At 41.6% G+C, this 27,726-nt stretch overlaps 1 pseudogene; it reads right to left on the bottom strand.

The window, feature by feature from the left end:
- Positions 1 to 7,965: 7,965 nt before the first annotated feature.
- LOC120397243 overlaps positions 7,966 to 27,726 on the bottom strand; it is a 32,197-nt pseudogene continuing 12,436 nt past the window's right edge.

Here is a 27,726-nt window from a genome sequence, read left to right as displayed (position 1 = left end):
CTGTAGAGGTTCAGGCTAATGCCCCAACTACCATACTTCCTACCAGGGAACAGAGCATGCTCCCTGCACCATCTCTCACTGAATACATAATTCTTAATACACATATCAGTTTAGAGAATCTGTGAGATCTGTGATGTCATTGCTGACCACACGATGGGTTTTCCATCCTTCTTTCATACCCTCAGTCCCTATGAAACTTGCCTTTTATTTTCACCTACATCACTCCATCAACTTACCTAATCTTTTCCCCAAGCCCCATTCAATACCTGGGGCAGCCAGGCTGCAATGGTTAGAAACTAAGCTTCATAGGCCTTGCCAGCTCATAAATCACACAGAGCTATTGTTGCTTATGGGGATGATGTTAGAAGGCCACCCAGACACTGTCCAAGTTAGCAGTGAAGATGTCCTCATGCTGCCCCCTCTCTGCAATGAGTCCCACCACCTCTTGGGGATAACTGGGTTCCTGCTCACCCAGGTGCTCACTAAACTACATGGGGAGATTTTTAAAAAATAGGAAATTTAGGACCTCAAATTCCACTGGGACTTGGTAAAATTTTCAAACACATCTAAGCAATGCAGGAGCCTAAATCCTATTCAAAGTCCCACACAGTTGCTCCTGGTTAAGGAGATATTCAAAAGCAACTGGTCTTTTAAATCCTTTAGCTGCTTTTGAAAATCTATCTCATGGTATTTACTGAGCAGGAGTGTTAACTGGAGAAATATTATGTTAGGCAAAAAGTCACAAGTCATAGCATCAGCCATCCAGTTTCCTTCATTTAAAGCTCACTCAGAAAACATACCTTCTTTTGGGACCCAATCCAACTCCCATCAAAACCAATGGAAAGATGCCCAGACTTAAAGGGGAATTAAATTGGGGGCCTTAATTAACTGTTAACTAAATCCACAGGATTCAATATGTGTTACTATAACAATATATATTATTTTAAAATCTAAACCATTATTTCTCTAAGATGAAGCATGCTTCACATAATACTAAATACAATTTCTCATACTTTGCCCATTTGCTTTGGGTTGATTCTAGACAACTTGAGATGAATGCGATTCTGATGACTTCCCTGCTGTCCCTTTTTCAAACACAGGCATTTTATTTTAATTTTAGGCAATGTCTCTTTCCTCTCCAGTCAGCACAGTCGGATCACCCGGGGCCTTTTAAGGGTGAACTGAAAAGGTTTTATAAATGAACAATGAAAGAATGATCCCCCAATACGTGAGTCAATTTTAACAAATACAGAGTATTGTCTTTAAAAGCAGGGCCGGCTCCAGACCCCAGCGCGCCAAGCGTGCGCTTGGGGCGGCATGCCGCGGGGGGCGTTCTGCCTGTCGCCGGGAGGGCGGCAGGCGGCTCCGGTGGACCTCCCGCAGGTGTGCCTGCGGATGCTCCACCGGAGCCGCGGGACAAGCGGGCCCTCCGCAGGCACATCTGCAGGAGGTCCACCGGAGCCGCTGGACCGTGCTTGGGGCGGCGAAATTCCTAGAGCCGCCCCTGTTTAAAAGCCACATTTGAATTCAAACACCAAGATGTGTGTTTAACTAAATGGAGTACCTGTGTGATCTTACTGTTATAATCCTCATCTTTCCTTCCCCCTTCACCATCTACTGGTTGTTATCCTATACATGGTATCTTTTCTTATTTGATATTTTATGCTCCTCGGAGAAGGGACAATGTCTTTCTCTGTGTGTTGTACAGCACATATTATTTTGGCACTAACATAATAAATGACATCTCAGGACAGACTGCTGTACTGTCAGTAGGTGTGACAGAATTCTGTTGTGAGGTTTAACAACATCTTCAAATTTCAGTGGCACAAAGAAATAGTTAAATAAATATTAAACAAAAATGGGGAGAATGTGGGTGCAAATTACATGCAAGCCAGTTCTAAGAAAATTACTTATGGACAAGTAAGAATGGACATAAATTAGAAACATTTAAGTAGGATATGGATTAGCCAGGCTATGAGTCTAAATAGCAACACGTTCCTCACCTTCAATTAGTTATTTCAAATTCTTCCTGAGTGTGAAGTTTAATATTTTATAGTATACCCAAAATATTTATTAAAATTTAATTGGGCAGGGCACAAAATTAAGACAAACTAGGACTTTTTATACTCACCCAAATAAAGGAGAACTTGCTTTCCTTTAAAATCCACAATATTTCTTTCAAGCATAGAGGTTTTGCTAACAGTGATGTCTTTTCTTGCCAAATACTAAGGTGATTATATTCTACCTACCTAAAAATGAGTGACACCACATCTCTGCCATGTATACTTTTATATACCCTGGTACGTGGTTTTCAATTTTTACTATCTAAGGATCTTATTTTTATTACTATCTAACAAAGTGCTACTGTGACAGCTAGCTAGTTTAGCACTTATACGGTCTCATTAGTGTTGTTACTGAAGCCCAGATTCTCAAAGATATTTTGCTGCTGATTTCAATGGGAATTTTGCACCTGAATAGCTTTGAGTATCTGGGCCTGACTGCCTTCCAAACACTAATGAACTTATCCTCAGAAGGAAATTTGGAATGTGAGTGATTGATGTGTATTTGCTCTAGAGATAGCATGGAGCCCTTTAAGAGCAGATGAAAGGACCAAGTGATGCTCTCTTGCCCACACACCTTCCAGTTCTAGTCAGAATCTAATGAATTGTTAGAAGAGCACAGTTTCCAGCAGTTCTGGATTTTACACTCCAACCCATGTATCTTCACTATGTTAAAATAAGGCAAAAGTAAAAAATGTATTTACAGAACTAGAGCAGAGACTTTCCAATCCCTCATGTTGAGGTCTTCTGGAAGGAAGCCTGGAATGCCACCTACATCTCCTACCTCTGTTCCAATCAGCCCCATATCCTATGTCAAATACAGCACCAAACGGATAAAGTTTGCTAATAATTTCAAAGCCCTCTAAACAGAACAGATGCCACCCTCATTGCCGAGAATCCTAACTGTGTCTGGTGCCAACCAACGTTTTTTCCTGTGTGTGTTTTCCTATGCCTAAAACCGGGTTTCAGCTGGAAATACCATGAACGACAAACTGCTCAATGATTTGATTAAGAATAACTCAAAAATAACCCAATGTAAGATAACTAAATTTACCCAAAATTTCACCCTCAACTTGAGACCAAATATGAGATTTCAGGGTAATGGATTTTTTTTCATAAAAGCTGGCAATGTCTGAAAATAAAGATTAATAATACAAGTGCCTTTTTCAGCCTCAGTGTTACAATATAATGACACATACCAAAGCTGTTTTACAGATGTGGATGTTTTCAGGGGGACCCGGGCATCTCGGACTACATTCTAATAAATGACTAGTGGTTTTGGATGCCTTACTTTCTGTGTCCAAAGTGACATGTCTTGGAGGGGCCTGATTTTGAAAAAGGAGCTGAGTTCCCACCATCTGGAAACAAAGCCATTTTAAGGTGTCTTAAATTGGACACTTAAAATCCCAAACACCCCACCTAACTAGCCATTTAAAAAATTTAGGCCAAGATATAATTTTGAGTAGCTCAAAGCACTTCCCCTCAAGAGACATACACTGTTTCCATAAGAAGAAAGTTACAACTGGGTCAACTATTCTTTCTTATCAAACTGCAAATTACAAAATACAGTGAGAACCCACAGCAAGTCAAGTTTTTCAGGGGCATTATCACACTACAGTGTTACCAGGAGATTTCATAGAAACTCTCAGCTGCTGACTGTGCAGTTATTATCCCTTGTCATACAGAAAATACATATCCAATTCCTAGGGAAACATTTAATTCTTTACAGACAATATCATAACTCATGGTCCATGTTAGGAATGTGTGGAGAAAGAGAACCCTGCCTCCATGATAGTGGTGGTTCTAAGAGCTGATATGGCTGATTCAGTCAGAATTCCTCTGCGGGAGCACACATCAGAGTGGGAGCTGCAATACAGGGTGCAATATATGCCTTACGATGGGAGCTCTGCTCTCCCTTGCTTCCACTCCTTTCCGGTCCCTTTAGGTAGCGTTTGTACTTGAACCTGGGGAGCACAAGGCCTGTGACAAGCCCAAGCAGAAGTGCAGAGGGATGGGAAAAGGCTCCTTGCATCCTTCTCTACTCTGTGAACTCTCTTGCAGGGCCAGCAACAATATTGCCCTTTACTTGTATTGTAACTTTGCATATTTCCGAACTTACCATACACAGTGTACTGCACTATGAAGCGGGGCTGGTTTGGGCACTTTTGGTGTTGAGTAATACATGATCCACAACTTATCAATCTACCATCCTTGTAATGATGCACTCTTTCTCCAAACATTGACTCATGGAGTGGTGCCTCTTACTGTATGTTGTGCCATTAATGTCTATATACAGAAGAGGGTGGCTAGTACATTGAATTTCTCAAGCCTGGAATTTCTCAAGCACGTGACAGCACCAGCACAGTCCATAGGAATATTCATCTTATTCCCATTTTTCTGTCTCAAATATCTATTTTAAAAAATTAATTGAGTGGGTTCTTGCACATCCACAACATCCAGTCTGTTACTCTCGTCACATTGTAGTCATTTACTTTAAAAAATCCATGTTAATTAAATCTATCCTTAAATAAGAAACTACCTGAATGATCACACTAAAATAGTTCATATGAGTTCATCTAGCCAGCCATCGGATGGAACAATTGCTCTACTTAAATAATGCTAAACCATTTTTTTCTTTTACTGAATAAATAACGTGAACAAATAACGTGAACAGTCTCAATTTGAACTACTTCTCTTAAAAACAATGTACAAATGTAAGGGCAAATCCAACAAGGTACAGCAAGGAAGAAGCACAGTGTTTGAATCCATAAGTTTATAACATTCTGCAAAAACTACTAATTTTAACAAATAAAAAAATCAATTATTTGAGCAATAGACAAATGTCAGAACTCTGCTTTTATTTACACCCGTGCAGCTTCATTAACTTCAAGGGAATAAACAAAGGCAGAAACGAAGACAGGTAAGTCCTTGTGTTGAACCTCTGCACAAGGGTGAATTTCGCCGTCAGGCCCTGCTGTTGGAAGTTGTATCTAATGGGTATATTGCTGACTTCAGTAAGGTGCATGAGAACAGGTGTCTCCTCACACAAAACAAGGCACAGAAGTGGAGTCTACGTGTTTATGACTTTAAATTGATTGGTTTTAAAATGTGTAAGGCACCTAGAATCCCAGACAGGCCTTATAAAAGTGAATGGAAATAAATACAACCACGCAGTTGTAAAAACACAAAGCAACTGTGGAGATTGAGAATAACTTGGAGTTTTCATGTGGAAACAATGGCACATGGCCAGTTTAGAATCCCAGAGTCTCCCAAAGCAGATTTTGAATAGGCATAATTCAGAAACAGATGAATAAACAGTAGTTATATGAATATTTGACCAATTCAAGTGTGGAGGAGGGATTCCTTGATGAGGAAAGGAGTGTTCCCTTGAGATTTGAAACCACTGGATAGAACTGAAAAAGCCCATGTTATTATTTATTATTTAGTTATAAGTCTATTCTAAAACTTTAAAATGAAAAGCTTATACTAAATCAGTTTAAAAAATATCTTATTCCAAAAAATAAGAAACATTTTTATGAGTTGGCTCTGTAAAAAACAGAGAATTTTCCTGCCACTTCACCAACAACAGAGTCCAGACAAGACTGACTTACTACACAGCCAAAGTTAAGAGCAAGTTTCTATTGGCTAAGTTAGAACTGATGTATGCCAAAATGTATGCCAATGAGTACATTTTAAACAAGAAAGTCCAATTTTGGCTTGAGAACCACATAATTTTTATTTATATCCAGCCACACATACAAAGAAGAATTCCCCACACAAGTCATAATTATCTCAGGTATTGAAGAAGTGAATGCACTGCTTTTTGGAGGGCACACTCTTAGGGTGGCAAGCCAAAAACATAACCATCAACTTGTACCCTCTCAGATTGTTTAATAAATGAGTACATGGAGTTGAAGGTGAGAATGGGAATTTATGATCATGTAGCCTACATAACAGAGATTACAAAATTTCACCCAGTCACTCCTGTATCAAGACCAGAAACTTTTGGGGAACTCGAGTATAGCTTTTAGAAAGACATCCAATCTTGTTTGAAAGACTTAAATACACCAACTCCTTATCTGGGCCTCTCTGTAGTTACTATGGTCCATAATGGCCATTATGTGGCAACACTTTGGAAGAAGGCACAGGTTTTTTCTGTGCCTGTAATGCAGTATATTAGAGTTGCCTTCACCCTTCTATCTTGTTTGACATGCCAGACACCTTCATTCCCAATAAGTAGGACAGCCAGCAACTGCCCCAGATAGCAGATAGCAGTTTCCTGGTTTATTTTGACTGAAAGTGCAGATGCACACTGAAAAAGTATTGCAAAAATGGCACGGAGCAGGAGGGTTTCCATTATGATTGTGTCTAACACTTCTTGCTCACTTTCCAATTGGAAAAAATAGTTGTGTTAATTGCCAATCCTGCAAACTCATCCTGGAATCTGAAAGTCAAAATGAGTTCTTTCCTGCTTGCATACCACCATATTGGCACCCCCTCCCGCCACAATCTGGCACCTGAGGCAGCCGCCTCAGTTCGCCTCATGGTAAGGCCAGCCCTGGATATTCTTCTCAGATTAGGTGGATTTCCTTTTCTTTGTGGTTCTCAACACACGTCTCCTTGAATGCACTAACTTAGGCCAGCATGAGGTACTGAGCATCTTATGTCAGGTGCTACTGTCAGGGAGATTAAAATTCATACCAAGGGCCTCTTTATTGTTCAATGCCACTGGCCAAAGAAGATAAGCATTCGTTTGACATAAATAAAAATAATGTTTAGGATAATGGTGGGCATCTGTCAGCAGACCAAAGAAAACCAAGTTCAGCAAGTAAAAGCAGGAATATAATCTGGTCATTCAAAAAAGCCATCTGGTTTAAAATTAATCTGGTTTAAAACGAAGTAGGTGGAAACCTCAGGTCACATCCACACACAGACAGACAGACAGACACACACACACACACACACACACACACACACACACACACAAGAACCTGATTAACAACTGCAACTAAACTTGGTTGCCACTCAACTCTGTTCTTACATGGTATAGCCCAGATTGCATGGATGGGACATAATCACGTTATAATGGGATTCAGAACCCTATCCCAGTTGTTAGGAACAAGCTTGAACTTCAACCAAATTTAATGACTGTTTTAGGTGTGGTTGGTTTTAGCCTGTAAATGAGGTCTTAGCTCGGTAGCATGTAGCATACTTTCATAATGAGGTTCTAACACGATTTCCAGTCAAACAAATCTTTATTCAGAGTGGTCAAGGAAATTTCCAATAATAGTAGTTAATCATGGTTAGAATTATTATAGTTCTTCTCCTACTTTGGCTAGAGTAAGTATACACATAATTAATACCTAAATCTTCATGTGAAAGGTGGTGCAGTAAAATTGTGCTGTGTATGAGGAAAGAGGGTGCATTAATCCATTTGCAATTTGTTATAGGAAAGGCAAGTGAGAAAATGGTGTATTTATAAGAAAAACTTTAGCACTAACCTGCCGCAGCATGGCTTTAAATGCCATATGCCTTAATCTTATTGTTATGATTTCTCCTGACCTCCCATAAAGGAATCTCTGCAAGAAGAAAAAAACAGTAGTGCCTCATATCTTTGAATTTTTACTACTTGTAATTTAAATGGCAGTCTGATGCTATTTATACATCGAGTGCAGTCATTTATTACAAGCATAGCACAAAATGGTGAGATGTGAATATAAAATAAAAAAAAACAACCACAGCTGAACAATACAGCTGCAGAACCAGACAGACATTCCCCCATCCCGTCATTCCATGATCACTCAGCTGCCAACTTTAAATCCACAGCTGATTAAAGCAGTTACTAGAGTGCAAACTGCTGTTCCAACCAATTGTTTTATTGATTATGAGAGTTTACCTGCAAAACTCAAGTGATAAAGCAAAAACCACCTATAACAGCAAATGTGACAGAGAAAATGTTAGCTTCATGCCGGATCTTCTCCCAATCATCTTTTATTGAAAAGATCTGCAAAAATAGAAGGAAAAACATCCAAATATTTTGTTAGCCAGCCTATTAATAGATGCTGTATAACACTATATAGACTAGAATGGAGTTTCTTACATACTTGGGGAAGAAGAGAGGAGAGCATTTATATGAATGAATATTTCAAGGTTAAAATTAACGAGGACTAAGGGTTACATTTTTAAAAGCCTCACATGGACTTTTCTGCCTCACACTCACTCCCCTCCTGCTAGTCATGGCGCTGTACCTCTGCTGCCTGGCTACAGAGAATTACCTTTGTTCAGACCTTTACCCACTGGTGTCAGACACTGCAGTAATGATTGTGCCCATTCCCTGGCTTTGGAACGCTGACACAGCACTGAAGTCAAAATTAGAAGGAATGAAAAAAGCAATCTTGTTAGCAACTGGTTGGTCAGTAGCTTCCTAATAGAAGTTGGCCCTCTGATGCAATCAGGAAACCTTTTTTCTTGATGATATTCCAATAGGCATAATCTTTCAGGAACAGGAGCACTACAAGAGGCCCTATTTCACCCTATTCAGCGCAGAAAGACCCCCATCCACATTAGAGAGAGGAAAAGAAGGTGTGAGCCAGCGATTAGCCCTGGCCAAGATAATTTAGTTGGGGTTGGTCCTGCTTTGAGCAGGGGATTGGACTAGATGACCTCCTGAGGTCTCTTCCAACCCTAATATTCTATGATTCTATGATGAAACTACATGAATGGGAACTTCTCGGTTCTACAACATGCTCCAACAATCATATCCTCTGTGGCTTTGGACAACTCACATCTCTCTGCCTCGGTTTGTGTAAAATGGGGATAATCCTTCCTTCCTTCCTTCCTTCCTTCCTTCCTTCACAGATAAGTTGTGAGGACTCATTCATTAATATTCATAAAATGCTCTGTGAATGGGAAAAAGTGCAATATAAATACTAAGGATTAATATACTACAGAGAAACTATGTTAGCCAGAACCATTTTCAAATAGAAAGATGTAAACATGGTATTCCCATGTTCTGAATTGTTTTACAAACCATGTTTATAATCTGCTTATGTTGGGCGCTCAGTGACCCAAGAAACAGTGGTGAAACTACGCTAGTATATGTTTTTGAAGAACTATGTATAAAAATGATTCTAACTCCCCTGATTTCACTGACGTGTACATAGGGCCAACGGTAACAACCAGGTCAACTTAAGTAGCCTCCTTCTACAATTACATTACGGAAAGGTCAGTACTGCACTTACTGTTATAATTTTAGCAAATATGATGGAAAAGATAGGGTGAAATTCTTCACTAATAACAGCAGTTAGTGTCCCCAGTGCAATGAAAGGCCACTTGGACTTGCTTATTCTAAAAAGCTTGAGGAAAGAAACTTTGGGAAGGTGTTCCTGGAAAAGAAAAACAGATTAAAATCAGATCTTTTATTTTTGTCAAATACAATTCAATTTTACATTTTTAAGAGAGCTGAGCTGCTTTATAGTACTGTCAGGGTTCCCTCCCCACTCTGAACTCTGGGGTACAGATGTGGGGACTCGCATGAAAGACCCCCTAAGCTTATTTCTACTAGCTTAGGTTAAAAACTTCCCCAAGGCACAAATCCTTCCTTGTCCTTGGATGGGTACTGTCACCACCACCAAGTGAATTAGACAAAGATTTAGGAAAAGGACCACTTGGGGGGATATTTTGTGGAAACAGGAACTCCAAGTCCCTTCACCCACCTTCCTGGGCAGGCTTGAAAATAATATACCAACCAAATAGGTAACCAAGGTGAGCACAGACCAGACCCTTGGGTTTTTAGGACACTAAAAACCCAATCAGATTCTTAAAAAACAGAATTTTATTATAAAGAAAAAAGTAAAAGAAGCACCTCTGTAAAATCAGGATGGAAGGGTAATAAGATTCGAAAGACAGAGGATTCCCCTCTAGGCCAAATTTTAAAGTTACAAAAAAACCAGGAATAAACCTCCCTCTTAGCATAAGGACAATTCACAAGATAAAACAAAAGATAAACTAATGCATTTCCTTCCTATTACTTACAACTTGTAATCTTAGATGGTTAGTTCAGGTATGGCTTTGGGAGATGTATTTTCCCTGCCCTGATTCCTCGCTGACCTGGAGAGAACCCACAGAGAGACAAAACAAAAACCTTCCCCCACAGATTTGAAAGCATCTTCTTCCCTCATTGGTACTTTTGTTCAGGTGCCAACCAGGTTATTTGAGCTTCTTAATCCTTTACAGGTAAAGGAGGGATTTTATGCTACCGTTAGCTGTAAATTCATGACAGGTGCCTACAAGAAGAGTTCAGTTTAAGAACCCTGGACTAATAGAGAACAAGGCAGGTAAATGGAATGACTACAAGTGGCAGGACTGGCAAAAATCCATTCTAAAAACACTCTGGAATACTCTTAACAGCAAACTTTACATGGATAATTATACTTTGTACTTACAATCAGTAGCACCTTTCACTCAAGAATCTCAAGAAGCTCTACAAAGGAGGTTATGTATTACCTATATTTTATAGATGAGGAAATGACACATTCAGAAGTGAAGTGATTTGCTGAAAGTTGTACATTGAATCAGTGATTCAATTTTAGGAAGAGGACACAGTCCTCTTGACTCTCACTGAAATCATTTTTGATGTACACCACCTTTCAGAAATGTTCTGATCTCTCTGGAAGAATTGTGCAGGTTTACCACTGAACTGCTGAAGCTTTTTAGGATGAAAACAAAGACCCACAAACCAAACAACCAAAACCAAACCAAAACAAAAAAATCTCGACTACGCTACAGTAAACCATTACCTCTTCAGGTGCAGCTTCTTCTTCAGCCTCTTTTTGTGGAACATGTTTTGAGCTTGCTCTTTTGGAAATCAACCCATTGATGGGGAACACTTCTTCGTGATCTTTTAAGGTAATAGTTTCTGTTGATTCTTCATGGTCTTCTGTTTTAATAGACTTTAACACAACATAAATTCAGTCACAAATACATCCAAAAGGTCAGTGTAGTTGCATTAGGTAGACTTAGGGTGACCAGATGTCCTGATTTTATAGGGACTGTTCCAATTTTGGGGGCTTTTTCTTATATAGGCACCTATTACCCCCCACCCCCTGTCCCAATTTTTTACACTTGCTATCTGGTCACCCTAGGTAGACTCCACTTCCATTTGCAGTTTCATGTAGGTTCTGTGAGACCCTGACTGCTATTTTGGATTTAGTCCTCTGAATTTGCTACTCACACCCTTATTTGGAGAAACATAAGAACATTTCTCCTAGTTATTGGATTCTCACTCCTCACGTCCTGAACTCCAGCTACAGGCATCTTCTGTGTTCTCTACATATTTACACAAAAAGCTAACATTTTGTGCCAAGCATTAAGGAAGCCATGCTCACTTTCTTCCAAAGAGCCTAATCCTGTGCAGTTAGTCCTGTGAGCTTCCATTGACTTCCATGAGAAATGAGGCTTCTCTGCCTCTTTCAGAAGTGGGCCCAAAAGGTTGTAAGCAAACAATACATTCAAAAATACTTTGACATATTGTTTTAATTCTGTTTTTCAAATGGTTTGCAAAACTCTTGAGAATACATGTGTGTTCTCCCATTTTAGGCTGAAATCCTGGCCACATTGAAGTCAGCGGCAAAACTCTTATTGACTTTGATAGAGGGAGGATTTCATTCCTAGTATTTGGAAACAATTTCTTCTGAATTTCCTTCTAGTTTATCTTCCCATGTTGAGATATTGATTATTTTATATATGGTTTTGTAATTTCATAGGTATAGATAGATCCCCTTTTAGGCCCCAAACCAAATCAAGCCAACAGAAAGGAATATAGAAGCTTGAGCACCAAGGACAAGTTAATTAAAACTATCCTCCCTGTATCTCTATGTGAAAAGTTACAAGGACAACTTGCTAATTGTATTAGCACAGCCACAGACAAAGAGTCTGTTCGAGGAGGTAATAAGAGTTGCCATCTGCTGATTAATTATCACTTCAAACAAACATCAGCATGATGAAGCGATTCCCATAGACTTGTATAAGGACAAGATCCTATAAGAACAGAACCAAAAACTCAGGGACTTTAAGTCTGGTTCGGCAACCACCCTCCAGGAGCATCAGATGCGCATCTGACAAGGACTCGGCTCCATCCTCGTGTGCAGGCTACCTGGCCAGTACTCTAGGCTGGTAACTATAACAATTCTGCAGAACTTGTATAAATAAGTATGTAAATTAATAAGGAATAGTAGTGAAATAATATTGAACTGCATATCCTGATTTATCTCTCTTTCTCTGTATTTACAATAAACACGGCATTTTGCCTTATCCCTCTTATAAGATCCTGTTGGTATTATTTTATTAGTATTATACCAGCACTCCCAGAGTATCAAAGTGGGTTGATTCTGAATTGCACAGATGAAAGAATCCATGACAGTACAACAGTTCTAAAGTATAGCATATAAGAAAGTTTCCTACTGATATGGTTTAAAACACTATTTCCAGGGTCAGAGCAGGCCATACTCGTTTTGAAACTGTTTTAAAAACAAACAAACAGTAAAAGAACCAAAAAGAGCCACCGTGGCTTAACAACCATGTAAAAGAAGCAGTGAGAGATAAAAAGACTTCCTTTAAAAAGTGGAAGTCAAATCCTAGTGAGGCAAATAGAAAGGAGCACAAACACTGCCAACTTAAGAGCAAGAGTGTAATAAGAAAAGCCAAAGAGGAGTTTGAAGAACGGCTAGCCAAAAACTCCAAAGGTAATAACCAGTGGTGAGCTGGAGCTGGTTCCCACAGGTTCCCAAGAACCGGTTGCTAAGATTAGACCTCCGTGGAGAACCGGTTGTTAAAGGGCCAGAGAATGGGCAAAGAACTCTGGCCTGCAGGCCAGACCATCCTTTTGCTCCCAGGATTCCCAGCTGGGGAGGCTGAGGCTCCCCCGGCCATTCCCCCACTTCCCCCCAGCTGCAGCGTGGCCAGCGGCCAGCATCAGCTGGGCAGCTCAGCTGAGCTCCGGAATCGTCCTGCTGCCACTTTTTGAGAGTCCCGGCAAGGTGTGTGGGGGGGTTCTGCTGCAAGCTCCAGGGCTGGCCAGAGGGGAGGGGGCAAGTTTAGCAATTGGCCTGGGCCCTGCAGGGGCCCGTGGCCCCATGAGGATGTCTCGCCCCAGCCACCCCACGCAGAGCTGCAGCATGGCCAGCAGCTGGGCAGCTCAGCTGAGCTCCTGAGTGTCCTACTGCTTTGAGCTGCCGGCAAGGTAAGGGGGGAGGGTGCTGCAAGTTCTAGGGTTGCTGGGGGGCAAGTGAGGCAATTTGCCCCAGGCCCTGCAGGGGCCCCCGAGCCCATGGGTATGTCTCTCCTGGCCCCTCCCCCGCTCCCCCCACTTAAATCGGAACTTTTTATAGGGAACCGGTTCTTAAGATTTTGGCAGCTCATCACTGGTAATAACAAAATGTTTTGTAAGTACATTAGAAGCAGGAAGCCTGCTAAACAACCAGTGGGGCCCCTTGACGATCGAAATACAAAAGGAGCGCTTAAAGACAATAAAGTCATTGTGGAAAAACTAAATGGATTCTTTGCTTCAGTCTTCACGGCTGAGGATGTTAGGGAGATTCCCAAACCTGAGTTGGCTTTTGTAGTTGACAAATCTGAGGAACTGTCACAGATTGAAGTGTCACTAAAGGAGGTTTTGGAATTAATTGATAAACTCAACATTAACAAGTCACCGGGACCAGATGGCATTCACCCAACAGTTCTGAAAGAACTCAAATGTGAAGTTGCGGAACTATTAACTAAGGTTTGTAACCTGTCCTTTAAATCAGCTTCGGTACCCAATGAGTGGAAGTTAGCTAATGTAACGCCAATATTTAAAAAGGGTCTAGAGGTGATCCCGGCAATGACAGACCGGTAAGTCTAACGTCGATACCGGGCAAATTAGATGAAACAATAGTTAAGAATAAAATTGTCAGACACATAGAAAAACATAAACTGTTGAGCAATAGTCAACATGGTTTCTGTAAAGGGAAATCGTGTCTTACTAATCTATTAGAGTTCTTTGAAGGGGTCAACAAACATGTGGACAAGGGGGATCCAGTGGACATAGTGTACTTAGATTTCCAGAAAGCCTTTGACAAGGTCCCTCACCAAAGGCTCTTACGTAAATTAAGCTGTCATGGGATAAAAGGGAAGGTCCTTTCATGGATTGAGAACTGGTTAAAAGACAGGAAACAAAGGGTAGGAATTAATGGTAAATTCTCAGAATGGAGAGGGGTAACTAGTGGTGTTCCCCAAGGGTCAGTCCTAGGACCAATCCTATTCAATTTATTCATAAATGATCTGGAGAAAGCGGTAAACAGTGAGGTGGCAAAGTTTGCAGATGATACTAAACTACTCAAGATAGTTAAGACCAAAGCAGATTGTGAAGAACTTCAAAAAGATCTCACAAAACTAAGTGATTGGGCAACAAAATGGCAAATTAAATTTAATGTGGATAAATGTAAAGTAATGCACATGGGAAAAAATAACCCCAACTATACATACAATATGATGGGGGCTAATTTAGCTACAACGAGTCAGGAAAAAGATCTTGGAGTCATTGTGGATAGTTCTCTGAAGATGTCCACACAGTGTGCAGAGGCGGTCAAAAAAGCAAACAGAATGTTAGGAATCATTAAAAAGGGGATAGAGAATAAGACTGAGAACATAGTATTGCCCTTATATAAATCCATGGTAAGCCCACATCTCGAATACTGTGTACAGATGTGGTCTCCTCACCTCAAAAAAGATATTCTAGCACTAGAAAAGGTTCAGAAAAGGGCAACTAAAATGATTAGGGGTTTGGAGAGGGTCCCATATGAGGAAAGATTAAAGAGGTTAGGACTCTTCAGCTTGGAAAAGAGAAGACTAAGGGGGATATGATAGAGGTATATAAAATCATGAGTGATGTTGAGAAAGTGGATAAGGAAAAGTTATTTACTTATTCCCAGAATACAAGAACTAGGGGTCACCAAATGAAATTAATAGGCAGCAGGTTTAAAACAAATAAAAGGAAGTTCTTCACGCAGCGCACACTCAACTTGTGGAACTCCTTACCTGAGGAGGTTGTGAAGGCTAGGACTATAACAATGTTTAAAAGGGAACTGGATAAATTCATGGTGGCTAAGTCCATAAATGGCTATTAGCCAGGATGGGTAAGAATGGCGTCCCTAGCCTCTGTTCGTCAGGGGATGGAGATGGATGGCAGGAGAGAGATCACTTGATCATTGCCTGTTAGGTTCACTCCCTCTGGGGCACCTCTGGCATTGGCCACTGTCGGTAGACAGATACTGGGCTAGATGGACCTTTGGTCTGACCTGGTAGGGCCGTTCTTATGTTCTTATGTTATGTAACAGTTTTCTAAAATACAGCTTAAAAACAGCCTAGTTTTATCTATTGGCCATTCTTAAACTGTGTTGTTAACAGGAGTGGTTTTAAAACCATGGTAACATGAATGGTATGAAAAAAACTGCTTTAAAATTGTTCCACTGTCACAACCTTAGTGCCAGTCCAGGCCTTGTCTGCATTAAACAAAACTACTAGCACGTCTCTCACAGCTGGACTAGCAATGATGACAGAATCAGGTAGATCAGCCTCTATTCTAACCCTGGATAGAGAACATGGTAGTAAAAATGCCTGTGCTCTGCCTACAGTAAGCTAGCACAATTTCTACCATTGAAGTTGCTCTGGGTGCTAGAGCAACAGTGAGGAAAAAGGCTGAAAATGGTGTATATACACACCTGCACTACAACTGTAATTGTACAAGCACCTGGTTGTCTAGCCATTAGGGGGCATCTGGATTCTGACAGATTCTGTGCATAGTGTGGATCCAACATCAAAATTAGGAAATAGAATTAGACTAGACTGTTATCTTTTCTTTGGAACCACCTTTGTGCTGTGAAAGCTTCCATCCACCCCTTTAGTTGGGATTCCACACACAGCGGTTGCCAAAGGAGCTATGCTACAAGGAAGCTGGAGGGTGGGGAAGGGGGCCTGATTTCAGCACATCCTGAGGTATCTGTGGGTTTGGGGATGCATGGGGGGAGGAGCGACATGTACGAACAGAACAATCTTGGTTTTTTGCAGGAGGCGGTGATTTGGCTTTTAGTTACCATCGTGCCTCTCACTTCTTGGCAGAGTAAAGAACTTAATGCATGTACTAGTGTATGCGTAACCTGCTTATTTTCAATAAATGAAGTTGATATGTCACAAACAAGGACTTTTACAGCAAAACTTTGGTATCTTTGTAAGGTACCTGTGCTGTTGCAAGTGAATAATATAACCCCTTTTTCTCCATAAGCTCTGAATGTGTTCCTACTTCAGCCACAGCACCATCCGCTATGGCCACTATTACATTTGCAGTCCGAATGGTGGAAAGCCGATGAGCTATTACAAGAGTGGTTCGACCTTTGCTGGCCTGTAAACAAACAACCAAATTGTCATTTGTGTCCCCTGTGGCTTGGAGATTTAGTGCAATTTACTCTAATTGGTCATATTGAGACTGTAGTTCCTCCCATCGATTTCATTTGCTAAACATCCTGACAATCCGTGAGTTTTTCCACAGCTGGCAACTAAAACCTTTCATATCCTGGTCCTGTCTCTGCTGAGCTACAGGAGACCTGCTTCCCGGCATCCACACTCAGCAAACTCAGAAAGCTTCTTTTGCTTCGCCTGATTTTCTTGTCTCTCTCTCTTTTTAATTATTCTATTCAAAATTAGAAAAGCTAAACTCTGAGCTGCTTTAGGTTATGCCATGTAGAACAGTCTCATAGGGACTGATTCCTTGCAGAGGCTCAGATGGAGCAACATGTGCTCTGGGCCTGCCCCAAAATGCCGCTGTATAGGGGTCCAGGTAGCATGAAGTTGGCTACGCTAGTCTCACACCTCCCAGGAGTTTTCCTGAACTGTGGGAGCTCTCAACTGTCTTCTTGAGGCTTCTGTAAGTGTAAGAGGCTTCAGAGTGGCATAAAGACACCCAGGATACATCTACTCTGCAATATCTCACCTGAGGCTGGCCCAGGTCAGCTGACTCAGACTCATGGGGCTCAGTCTGTGGGTCTTTAAAATTGCAGGGTAGACATTCAGGTTGGAAACCAGGCTCTGGGACCCTATGACGGGGGAGGGTCCCAGAGTTCAGGATCCAGCCCAAGCCCAAATGTCTACCCTCAGTTTTACAGCGTGAGCCCCACAAGCAAAAGTCTGCAGACATGGGCCCACTCACAGGTGTTTAATTGGTGTGTAGACATACCCTAAAAGGTACCTGGTTCACATTCATGTAGTCCCATTTGAAACAGGACTATATTAACAAGAGACACTATTAAGGGCCCAAATGCAAGCTATTCCACTGGGTAGGAAAGATAGAAAATGTGGCAAAAGACCACCTGGGCTTAACCATGAGATCTTGCATGGTGTAAAAAATAAAAAGCAGTCATATAAAAAATGGAAACTAGGACAAATTACAAAGGATGAATATAGGCAAACAACACAAGAATGCAGGGGCAAGATTAGAAAGGCACAAAATGAGCTCAAACTAGCTACAGGAACAAAGGGAAACAGGAAGACTTTTTATCAATACATTAGAACAGGGGTCGGCAACCTTTCAGAAGTGATGTGCCGAATCTTCATTTATTCACTATGATTTAAGGTTTTGCGTGCCAGTAATAGATTTGAACGTTTTTAGAAGGTCTTTATGTCTATAATATATAACTAAACTATTGTTGTATGTAAAGTAAATAAGGTTTTTAAAATGTTTAAGAAGCTTCATTTAAAATTAAATTAAAATGCAGAGGCCCCGGGACCTGAGTGCCACTGAAAATCAGCTTGCGTGCCGCCTTCGGCACGCATGCCATAGATTGCCTACCCCTGCATTAGAAGCAAGAGGAAGACCAAGGACAGGGTAGGCCCACTGCTCAGTGAGGAGGGAGAAACAGTAACAGGAAACTTGGAAATGGCAGAGATGATTAATGACTTCTTTGTTTCGGTCTTCACCAAGAAGTCTGAAGTAATGCCTAACATAGTGAATGCTAAGGGGAAGGGAATAGATTTAGAAGGTAAAATAAAAACAGAACAAGTTAAAAATCTCTTAGAAAAGTTGGATGCTTGCAAGTCACCAGGGCCTGATGAAATACATCCTAGAATACTCAAGGAGCTAACAGAGGAGGTATCTGAGCTTCTAGTTATTATCTTTGGAAAATCATGGGAGATGGGAGAGATTCCAGAAGACTGGAAAAGGGCAAATATAGTGCCCATCTACAAAAAGGGAAATAAAAACAACCCAGGAAACTACAGACCAGTTAGTTTAACTTCTGTGCCAGGGAAGATAATGGAGCAAGTAATTAAGGAAATCATCTGCAAACACTTGGAAGGTGGTAAGGTGATAGGGAATAGCCAGCATGGATTTGTAAAGAACAAATCATGTCAAACCAATCTGATAGCTTTCTTTGATCGGATAACAAGTCTTGTGGATAAGGGAGAAGCAGTGGATGTGATATACCTAGACATTAGTAAGGCATTTGATACGGTCTCGCATGATATTCTTATCAATAAACTAGGCAAATACAACTTAGATGGGGCTACTATAAGATGGGTGCATAACTGGCTGGATAACCATACTCAGAAAGTCATTATTAATGGTTCCCAATCCTGCTGGAAAGGTATAACAATTGGGGTTCCGCAGCGGTCTGTTTTGGGACCGGCTCTGTTCGATATCTTCATCAACGACTTAGATATTGGCATAGAAATTACGCTTATTAAGTTTGCAGATGATACCAAACTGGGAGGGATTGCAACTGCTTTGGAGGACAGGGTCATAATTCAAAATGATCTGGACAAATTGGAGAAATGGTCTGAGGTAAACAGGATGGAGTTTAATAAAGACAAATGCAAAGTGCTCCACTTAGGAAGGAACCATCAGTTTCACATATACAGAATGGGAAGAGACTGTCTAGGAAGGAGTAGGGCAGAAAGGGATCTAGGGGTCAGAATGGACCAGAAGCTAAATATGAGTCAACAGTGTGATGCTGTTGCAAAAAAAGCAAACGTGATTCTGGGATGCATTAACAGGTGTATTGTGAGCAAGACACAAGAAGTCATTCTTCCACTCTACTCTGCACTGGTTAGGCCTCAACTGGAGTATTGTGTCCAGTTCTGGGCACCGCATTTCAAGAAAGATGTGGAGAAACTGGAGAGGGTCCAGAGAAGAGCAACAAGAATGATTAAAGGTCTAGAGAATATGACCTATGAAGGAAGGCTGAAAGAATTGGGTTTGTTTAGTTTGGAAAAGAGAAGACTGAGAAGGGACACGATAGCAGTTTTCAGGTATCTAAAAGGGTGTCATCAGGAGGAGGGAGAAAGCTTGTTCACCTTAGCCTCTATGGATAGAACAAGAAGCAATGGGCTTAAACTGCAGCAAGGGAGGTTTAAGTTGGACATTAGGAAAAATTTCCTAAACGTCAGGGTGGTTAAACACTGGAATAAATTGCCTAGGAAGGTTGTGGAATCTCCATCTCTGGAGATATTTAAGAGTAGGTTAGATAAACGTCTATCAGGGATGGTCTAGACAGTATTTGGTCCTCCCATGAGGCAGGGGACTGGACTCGATGACCTCTCGAGGTCCCTTCCAGTCCTAGAGTCTATGAATCTATAAAACATGAACTAGGTATCTTTTAAAGGGCAGTTAGAGCACAACACTTTACCATGTTTCACAAATCACATCCCTTTGGTGCACTTTGCCAGTGCAATGTAGACAAATCGTTCGTCAGTGCTGAGGATCTATTTTTTGGAGTGACATGCAGTGGAATAACAATCAATGCACACTTCTTTGGCAGTGCACATCTCTATGAAAAGCATTAACTAGAAGGTATCAAGATTTACACACCCAAAAGATTAACAATACCCCATTTGGCATTTTTGTTAGCATTGGTCTGATGATCTGAAAGTACAGAAATATTTATTGTACCAATTCAGATGTTTGTGTATTTAAAATTGATTTTCAAGAAACAGACAAGATGTTGATTCTAAAAGTTCTAACAGTGACAAATTATTTGCCAAAGGGCAAATGTTGCCCTCAACGATTTGCACCCTATTTACAATCTGGTGGTAGCCAATGGGTTTGCATGTGCATCAGGGCAACTTTTGGGCCCCATAACCACATAACAATACATTCATTATATCTTAGTGATTTAGACCCCAGTCTTGCACTGAGGGCTTACCCGTACAGAGCCTCACTGCAGGATTGGGCCCTGGTCAGAGTTACCATGTGGTACTGTTGTTCCCAATGGGGCTACAGCATTGTTACAGCTGAACAATGGGCAGCATTTGGCAGTAATTGAGTAAATCACCCCTGTCATTGCAGTACAATAATAATCTTATTCATCTCTTCCTTGTTTTGAAAGAAAATATATTTGATTGAAGAAGATGGAAGTAGAGGTTGTGTCAGTAACCCAGCATTTACCTTTTCCAGTGCGGCTTGGACTACTGACTCACTTTCGGTATCCAGGGCAGATGTGGCCTCATCTAACAAGAGAATTTTAGGGTTGCGAACCAAAGCTCAAGCTATGGCTATTCTCTGCTTCTGGCCACCACTCATCTGTGCTCCTCTTTCTCCTACAAGGGTATTGAATTTCTGAGAAAATAGCAGAGACACCATCAGTTTTGCAGTATAGACAATTAAACACTAAACAGAGCTTGATCCACAGTCCATTGAAGTCTATGGAAAGACACGCCACCCCCCAACCTTGATTTCAATGGACTTTGGATCAGGCCTACAGTGAGAGCAAGATAATTGTGTATTACGGGAGCACCCTAGAGAAATGAAAGCTAAGGTTATATATTGTCTGATCCCCAGAGTGCAGGACACAAATCCCATTTGAAATGAAATCTACACAAGTCATTTTCAGTAGCAAAAATGTTCCCACAAGTAGGTGGACATGGAATTTTTTCAGATGGGGTACTAAGGACCAGAGGGGCAGCCCAAGGCGATAGAGGGAGTTTCTGCTTGATCTGGTACTGGAACACAGGTTTCTGATGTGAAAGACCCAAATCTTATTCACTCAGCCACAGCACCCCTCAAAAAATACATGTCAGATCTGCTGCCCTGATTCAGCCAGGTACTGAAGCACCTGCATAACTTGAACCACTGGGGTGACAAGATAGCAAGTGTAAAAAATCGGGCTTGGGCTAGGGGGGTAATAGATGCCTATGTAAGAAAAAGCCCCCTATAAAATCGGGACATCTGGTCACCCTATGAAGCATGTAAGTAGTTCTATTGACTGTGAGGATACTCATGTGCCTGAAGTCATGCACATGCTCAAGTGCCTTATTGAACTGGTGCCTTTGTGCCATAAGCTATTACTGATCACCACCTTATATGCCTAAAAATACAAATTTTGAATGACACTGCAAATTCCACTCTTGGCCACACGGTGGCTGTAAAAAACAATGTTTTGTGCTTACATTTATCAGCTGCTGCTGAGTTTTGGTTACCATATTCTGTGATTTTGCAGAGGGGCAGCTGTCCCTCAACTTGGGGCTGAGATTGAAGGAAAGACAACCATAGTTCTTACTTTTAAGATGCATTTATATCAGAGTCATCCATGCTTCCAGCTTTTGGATTCACAGTTATCCCTCCCCTGACCCCAGCCTAGATTTGTTTCCATTTCCTTAGATGTCTGTTTCAGAGAATTTAGAGAAACATTGCAATTGCTGGAAATTCCTTCTGTCACACACACACAAAAAATGGTTTCTTTTATGGTCATATCTCAATATCTCACTTTATTTCAGTTCATTTCTAAGAATGCAGGTTATTTTAAGTACCATACTTACATCAGGAAACTCCATGATAAAATCGTAAGCATTTGCTTCTTTTGCTGCATTCTCAATTTCTTCATCAGTTACATCCTCTCGACCATATCTTATAATGTTTCTAATTGTTGTCCCAAACAGAACAGGTTCCTGACTGACCACACCAATGAATTCTCGGTAACATCTCAGATTAAGGGACTTTATGTTGTGTCCATCCACTGTGATCTAAAGAAAGAAAAAGACTATGAGAGCCTGAGGTTGTATATTATTATTTTTCTTCTTATTTTGTATTACTGTAGCACCTAGAAACCCTGGTCATGGACCATGACCGCATTGTGCTAGGTACTGTTCAAACACGGGTCAAAAAGACACTCCTGTTCTTGAATCTTTCTAAACCTACAGATGTTTAGGACAAAATCTTCCCATTCGGTTTGTTAGGGCAGATTTAGGATTCATGAGAAAAGTGAGGATTTATTTTTGTTTCAATGAAGAAATAGTCCTTGGCCAGATGTTTCCATACACCAAGTGGAGATTTGCCTCTGCCAGCACCACATCTGCAGTAAGGCCAAAGTAAAGGGAAAAGGAAGGGGCCCTCAATCTGAATCCTTCCATCCCTTACATAGTGTTGGCTGGAGATATTTTTCATTTTTGCAGGAGAGGAAAACTTGAAACCAGCAGAGGCCATTTCTGCTTATCAATCGTATGGTATTATGGTTTCTTGACACACACCCTATGTGGGATTGTTGTGCATGAGAGTGTGAGAAACTGACATGCAAGTTCCAAGGTTGAGGCTAGTTCTTATCTGCTGGTAGGCAGTAAACAGGATAATAAATTAGAAAGTGGGACAGAATGACAATTACCCTATGAAGTCACAGCTGTGCTTGTGTGTACCTTGTTAACCAATTAGCAATTGCTTGATTGCTTGGCCTTAATTGTATATAAGAGCATGCTGGAGAGAAATAAAGGACTTTGCTGCCAATCACACTGATTGTTGAGCTTTGTTCATGTACGCCTGCGATGCAACAAATGGTGACCCCGACGTGATTCGTATCGAATGAAAGTGTCGGTGGCCTGACCCAGGCGGAGAAGCCCTGAGCTCAGAGGCGAGCATCCAAAAAGAGAGGCGCACCTGACCTCAGAGGTGAGCGGCTAACCCCGACGTGACTCGTATCGAGTGATGATAGTGTTGGGAGCCTGAGCCCAGAGGCGAACGGCCAGGAGCCTGAGCCCAGAGGCGGGGAGTGCTTATCCGACATGACTCGTATCGAATGATGATAGTGTCGGGAGCCTGAGCCCAGAGGCGAACGGCCAGGAGCCTGAGCCCAGAGGCGGGCGGCTGGAAGCCGCGGCGGGGAGTGCTTGAGAAGCCCCCGGACCCTGACGTGACTCGTATCGAATGATGATAGTGTCGGAAGCCTGAGCCCAGAGGCGAACGGCCAGGAGCCTGAGCCCAGAGGCGAGCGGAGGAGCTGCAGCGGGGAGTGCTGGAGAAGCCCCCAGGCGTCCGAAAAGAGAGGCGCACCTGAGCCCTGAGGAGAGCGGCTATAAGCCGCGGAGGAGAGGGGCGGCTATAAGTCGCGGAGGAAAGCGGCGGCTATAAGCCGCGGAGGAGAAGGGCGGCTATAAGCCGCGGTGGAGAAGGGCAGAGCAGCTAACGTGAGTACCGCTGTATCAGCTGAAGAAAAGATAACACAGAAGCTTTATTTGCACATTATGAACCGACAGGGGGGAAAGATTTCCCCTGCTGCACTGATTTACTTATTAAGAAGAGAGGGGGAGTTGGGGAGGCTCCTCCTGACCGGCCTTCGGGCACAGGACGAGGAGGTGCTCCGCTGGAAGCGAGCCCTGGACGGGAAGACGTTGGAGTGCACGGCGCAGGCAGAGGCTCGTGCCGTGGCCCCGGAGGTCGTTCGGACCTACAAGCAAGTAAGTTGTTTTGGCAGGAGCCTGGGGAAGGCGTCCTACGCTGGCTGGTCTGAGCCGGGGACAGTGCCGGGAAAACCGTTATGCTTCTCCGGTATGAGCAGCAACAGCTGGGTGTTCTGACACAGGCTGCACAGATTAAAAGAAGCCAAGCAGGGAAGGAGAGAGAACAAAATGATTTAACCGAAGAAAAGCTCATTCTTTTCTCGCCCCAGTCAAGGACACACATTGCTAACAGCTAAGACTTGGCGAACAGCCCAGACTAAAGAGAGCTTGACTGGGCCCAAAAAAGCTAATGAGAGCTGCAAAATCCTGCCAGGCACTAACGGAATGTGTTAGCTGTCTCCTTTCACAGGTATGGAAGAGCTGCCCAAAGATCCTAGCAGCCCTGCCATTTTTGCAACCAGGAGACTGATTGCCTGGACCCATGATTTTATTGCAAAAGACCCCTTCACATCAGGAGAATTTTTCTACTGATGATTGGCCTAATTATTTTTTAGTTTCATTGTGCTTTTAAACAGCAGGAAAAAAGGACAAGGTAACGTGCTGGTTGACCTCTCCCTTGTCCGCTGCAGCCCCCATTGTGTTATTGGATTTTTTTTTTGTTGTTTTTTGGCAGAAGCAAAATTACTACAGGATGATGTCCTGATTATTTCCCCCTTAGAAGCTGAACCACGACGGTGGTGGAAAAGAAGAGAAAACACTCACATCATTGATATTGCCAAAGTCCAGAAATTCCTGACTAAAAGGACATTGAGAACTGACCCTGGTGAAGAAACGAAGAATTGTACACTGGCAGGAAGAAATTTGGGACTCCTGCTAAAAAATGTGGTATTGATTGGATTTTGGGGTTTATTTTACAGGCTGCGCCCTGTGTTTTGGATAAAATTTTAGCATGTATTGCCCCCCCCCAACTGGATTGTAAATGATGTTACCCCCCCCCCCCGTTACTAACCCCAGTTTTTTAGAGTTTAATTGTTTTTTGTTTTTAAAGTTTGAGAAAACTCAGCCAAAAGGTTTGTTGAGTATTCTTAAGGGGGGAGTTGTGGGTTATTTAGGCATAAATTTAGGTAATTTGGGAGAATGGCTTTGAATTTATGTAACCCGAAGTACCTTTATGTAAAGTGCTTTTGTTAGCCTTATTAGATTTTTGTTAATTTTGTGTTATGTGCTGATTATTGGCTGTTGTAGATTGCTTGATATTAGATGTAGCCAATATTATAATAGATAGGTTGAATGCAGATGTTGTAATTAAAGTTATATGCATGAGAATGTAGCCCCCACGGTGGGAAAGTATAGATAATTGTTCATAGAAGAGACCAGAAGGGTAGGGGCTAGTTAAGAAGTACACCCTCCTAGCTAAATTGATAGTGGGATAAGTTAGTGTTTATGAAAGGAACGGTCTAGCAAGAGGAAAAAAGGATCGGGCCCAGGCAGGCAGGCAATAGACAGAGAACTTGGAAAGGAAAAAAGGATCGGGCCCAGGCGGCCAGGCAACAGACAATAAGCTTGGAAAACTGGTTGATAACCTTGAGGGTGTAGTTGATAGAAAAGGTAATTAACTACAAGCGAGTAATGTTAGGCAGAGTAAAAAGTTAACTCTGTGGTTGCTGGAGGGAATAGCAGTTGAATTTTGTAAAGATGCTAAAGAGAAAAGTTTTTGGTGTTTTTGAAATGTTTGTAAAAATATTTAGGCAAAGAAATTAGTTTGTAATTGTTTGGCTATGAATAATTTTGTTGCATTAGCTGAAGAATGTATATAGTGCTATGTAATTGAGATTGTATTAGGTTTTATGGGCATATAAGTGGTGATTTTTTTTTTTTAGTGTTTAATAGTAGAAGTTAATAGTAAGAATTTTAAGCTGTGATTAGCTTTGGATTTTAGAGGTAAGCTAGGAAGCAATTGTATTATTGTAAATGATTTACCTGATGAAGTAATTTCCCTGTTTTGCCTGCAAGCTATATAGGGTTTTTGGTATATTTTAAGTAATGGTTAATTGCCCAGTAGGGGTAGTTTTGTTTTTGTTTTTTAGATATTAAAGAAAATTGGTGTTAGCTGCATAGCATTTAATGTACCATGCATTTATTTATAGAGTTTAAATTTATGTTTTGTGTTTTATGTTTTGTTTTGTGGTGTTTGTTTTTCTGGCCAGAATTATTGTTGTGTTGTTAAGATTTTTATGTGGTTTATGTTGTGTTTTCTCTAGGACCCCCCCCTCCCTCAGTGTTAGTTTGATCACCTGACATTTGAGGGATGAATTGGTAACAGAAATTTGTCACAATTTGGTGAGCAGTAGAGAAGGGGGGAACCCTGCAGAATTTACACCATTTATTTGTTTTACCCTTGGTTTTTTATGTTTGTTTTGTTTGGTGTTGTTGGTGTTATATGTTGAAAATTTGCATGGTTATAGGTGAGCCCTGTAGCATAAGATATATTATTTTTTTTGTTTTGTTTTGCATGCCTTTTGCTATACAGTTTGGAGTAGTTTCTTGGATGTTTTTAATTTTTTTGTGTGTTTAAGAATAGGGGGGAGATGTTCGGTTGCATCTTCCCTATGCTGCCTTGGTGGAAAATTACAGCAGCGTGGTTACAAGAATAGAGGGATGAGATAAAGTTGTTATGAGAAAGTAGGGGAATGCCAGGTGGCCTAGCTAAGATTGTTTTTAAGGTCCCAGGTGGATTCCGGCGAAGTGGGCCCGGCGTTGGCTGATTTTGGCGCAGAGTGCCATAAATACTACGGCCTTTTGCTTGCCCCATGTTGCTGCAGTGGAAGCCCTTATTGGAAACCTGCTTTGTGGGTGTTTGCACATTGGCAGAACCCTCCTGGCCCCTTGGGCCACTTGCGTTATCTGGAGGAGGGATGTATAGGTAAAAGTAGGGCACTGCGGAAGATATTGTTACGGTTTAGTTAGGCAGCTGGTGTTTAGATTTGCTTTTAGTTTTGCTGTGTAATAGATTGTAGTAATGTGATGCTATGAGCTGGGAATGTTTTACTGTGCCTTCCCTTTTTATTATGAGAAAAGGGGGGAGGTGTGGGATTGTTGTGCATGAGAGTGTGAGAAACTGACATGCAAGTTCCAAGGTTGAGGCTAGTTCTTATCTGCTAGTAGGCAGTAAACAGGATAATAAATTAGAAAGTGGGACAGAATGACAATTACCCTATGAAGTCACAGCTGTGCTTGTGTGTACCTTGTTAACCAATTAGCAATTGCTTGATTGCTTGGCCTTAATTGTATATAAGAGCATGCTGGAGAGAAATAAAGGACTTTGCTGCCAATCACACTGATTGTTGAGCGTTGTTCATGTACGCCTGCGATGCAACAACCCTAAGGCCTGCATGAAGCATGGTGCAAGGAGGATAGACGGGAAAAGAACAACCATCATGTATCTTAAATGGGAGATCAGTCCAATGCAGGTAATCCATACGGTGAAGGAGGTAACACAAGGTTTGGCACTTTACACTTTAGCTGTGCTCAGAAATGCCCAAGAAAATTCTTTGTCTGGATAGCAAATAGGAGGGGACAGATATAAGCGTCAGGCAATCGTTGAGACCAACACCAGTCTTCTACGTGCACTCTCACAGGACTGTGCGACACTGAAGCCGGGGTGGAGTGTGCTTGGCTGTATTTTGTTACAGTGGTGTTTTTTCCCATTTCACACATGAGGGGGATCACCATTACATAGTGGCCTGGAGGACAGAGTTGTGAGAAGGTCAAGCCCAGAGACTGTCCTGACAGGACCCTGACCCATCTCTCCAAAACTTGCTTGCCAATTCACAGCACCAGGACAAGAAGTTCAGGTTCTGGAGTGAGCAGCAAGGATGGAGTAACTTAAGTATGGATAATCAGTGGCCTCACCTTCCTATGTGGTCATGTTACCTCAATCAAATTAGATACATATATGGCCCTATCAGCATGGCATATG

The sequence above is a fragment of the Mauremys reevesii genome, linkage group 2, assembly GCF_016161935.1.
Source record: "Mauremys reevesii isolate NIE-2019 linkage group 2, ASM1616193v1, whole genome shotgun sequence".
Classification (NCBI taxonomy): Eukaryota; Metazoa; Chordata; order Testudines; family Geoemydidae; genus Mauremys; species Mauremys reevesii.
This window is presented reverse-complemented; position numbering and strand designations above follow the sequence as displayed.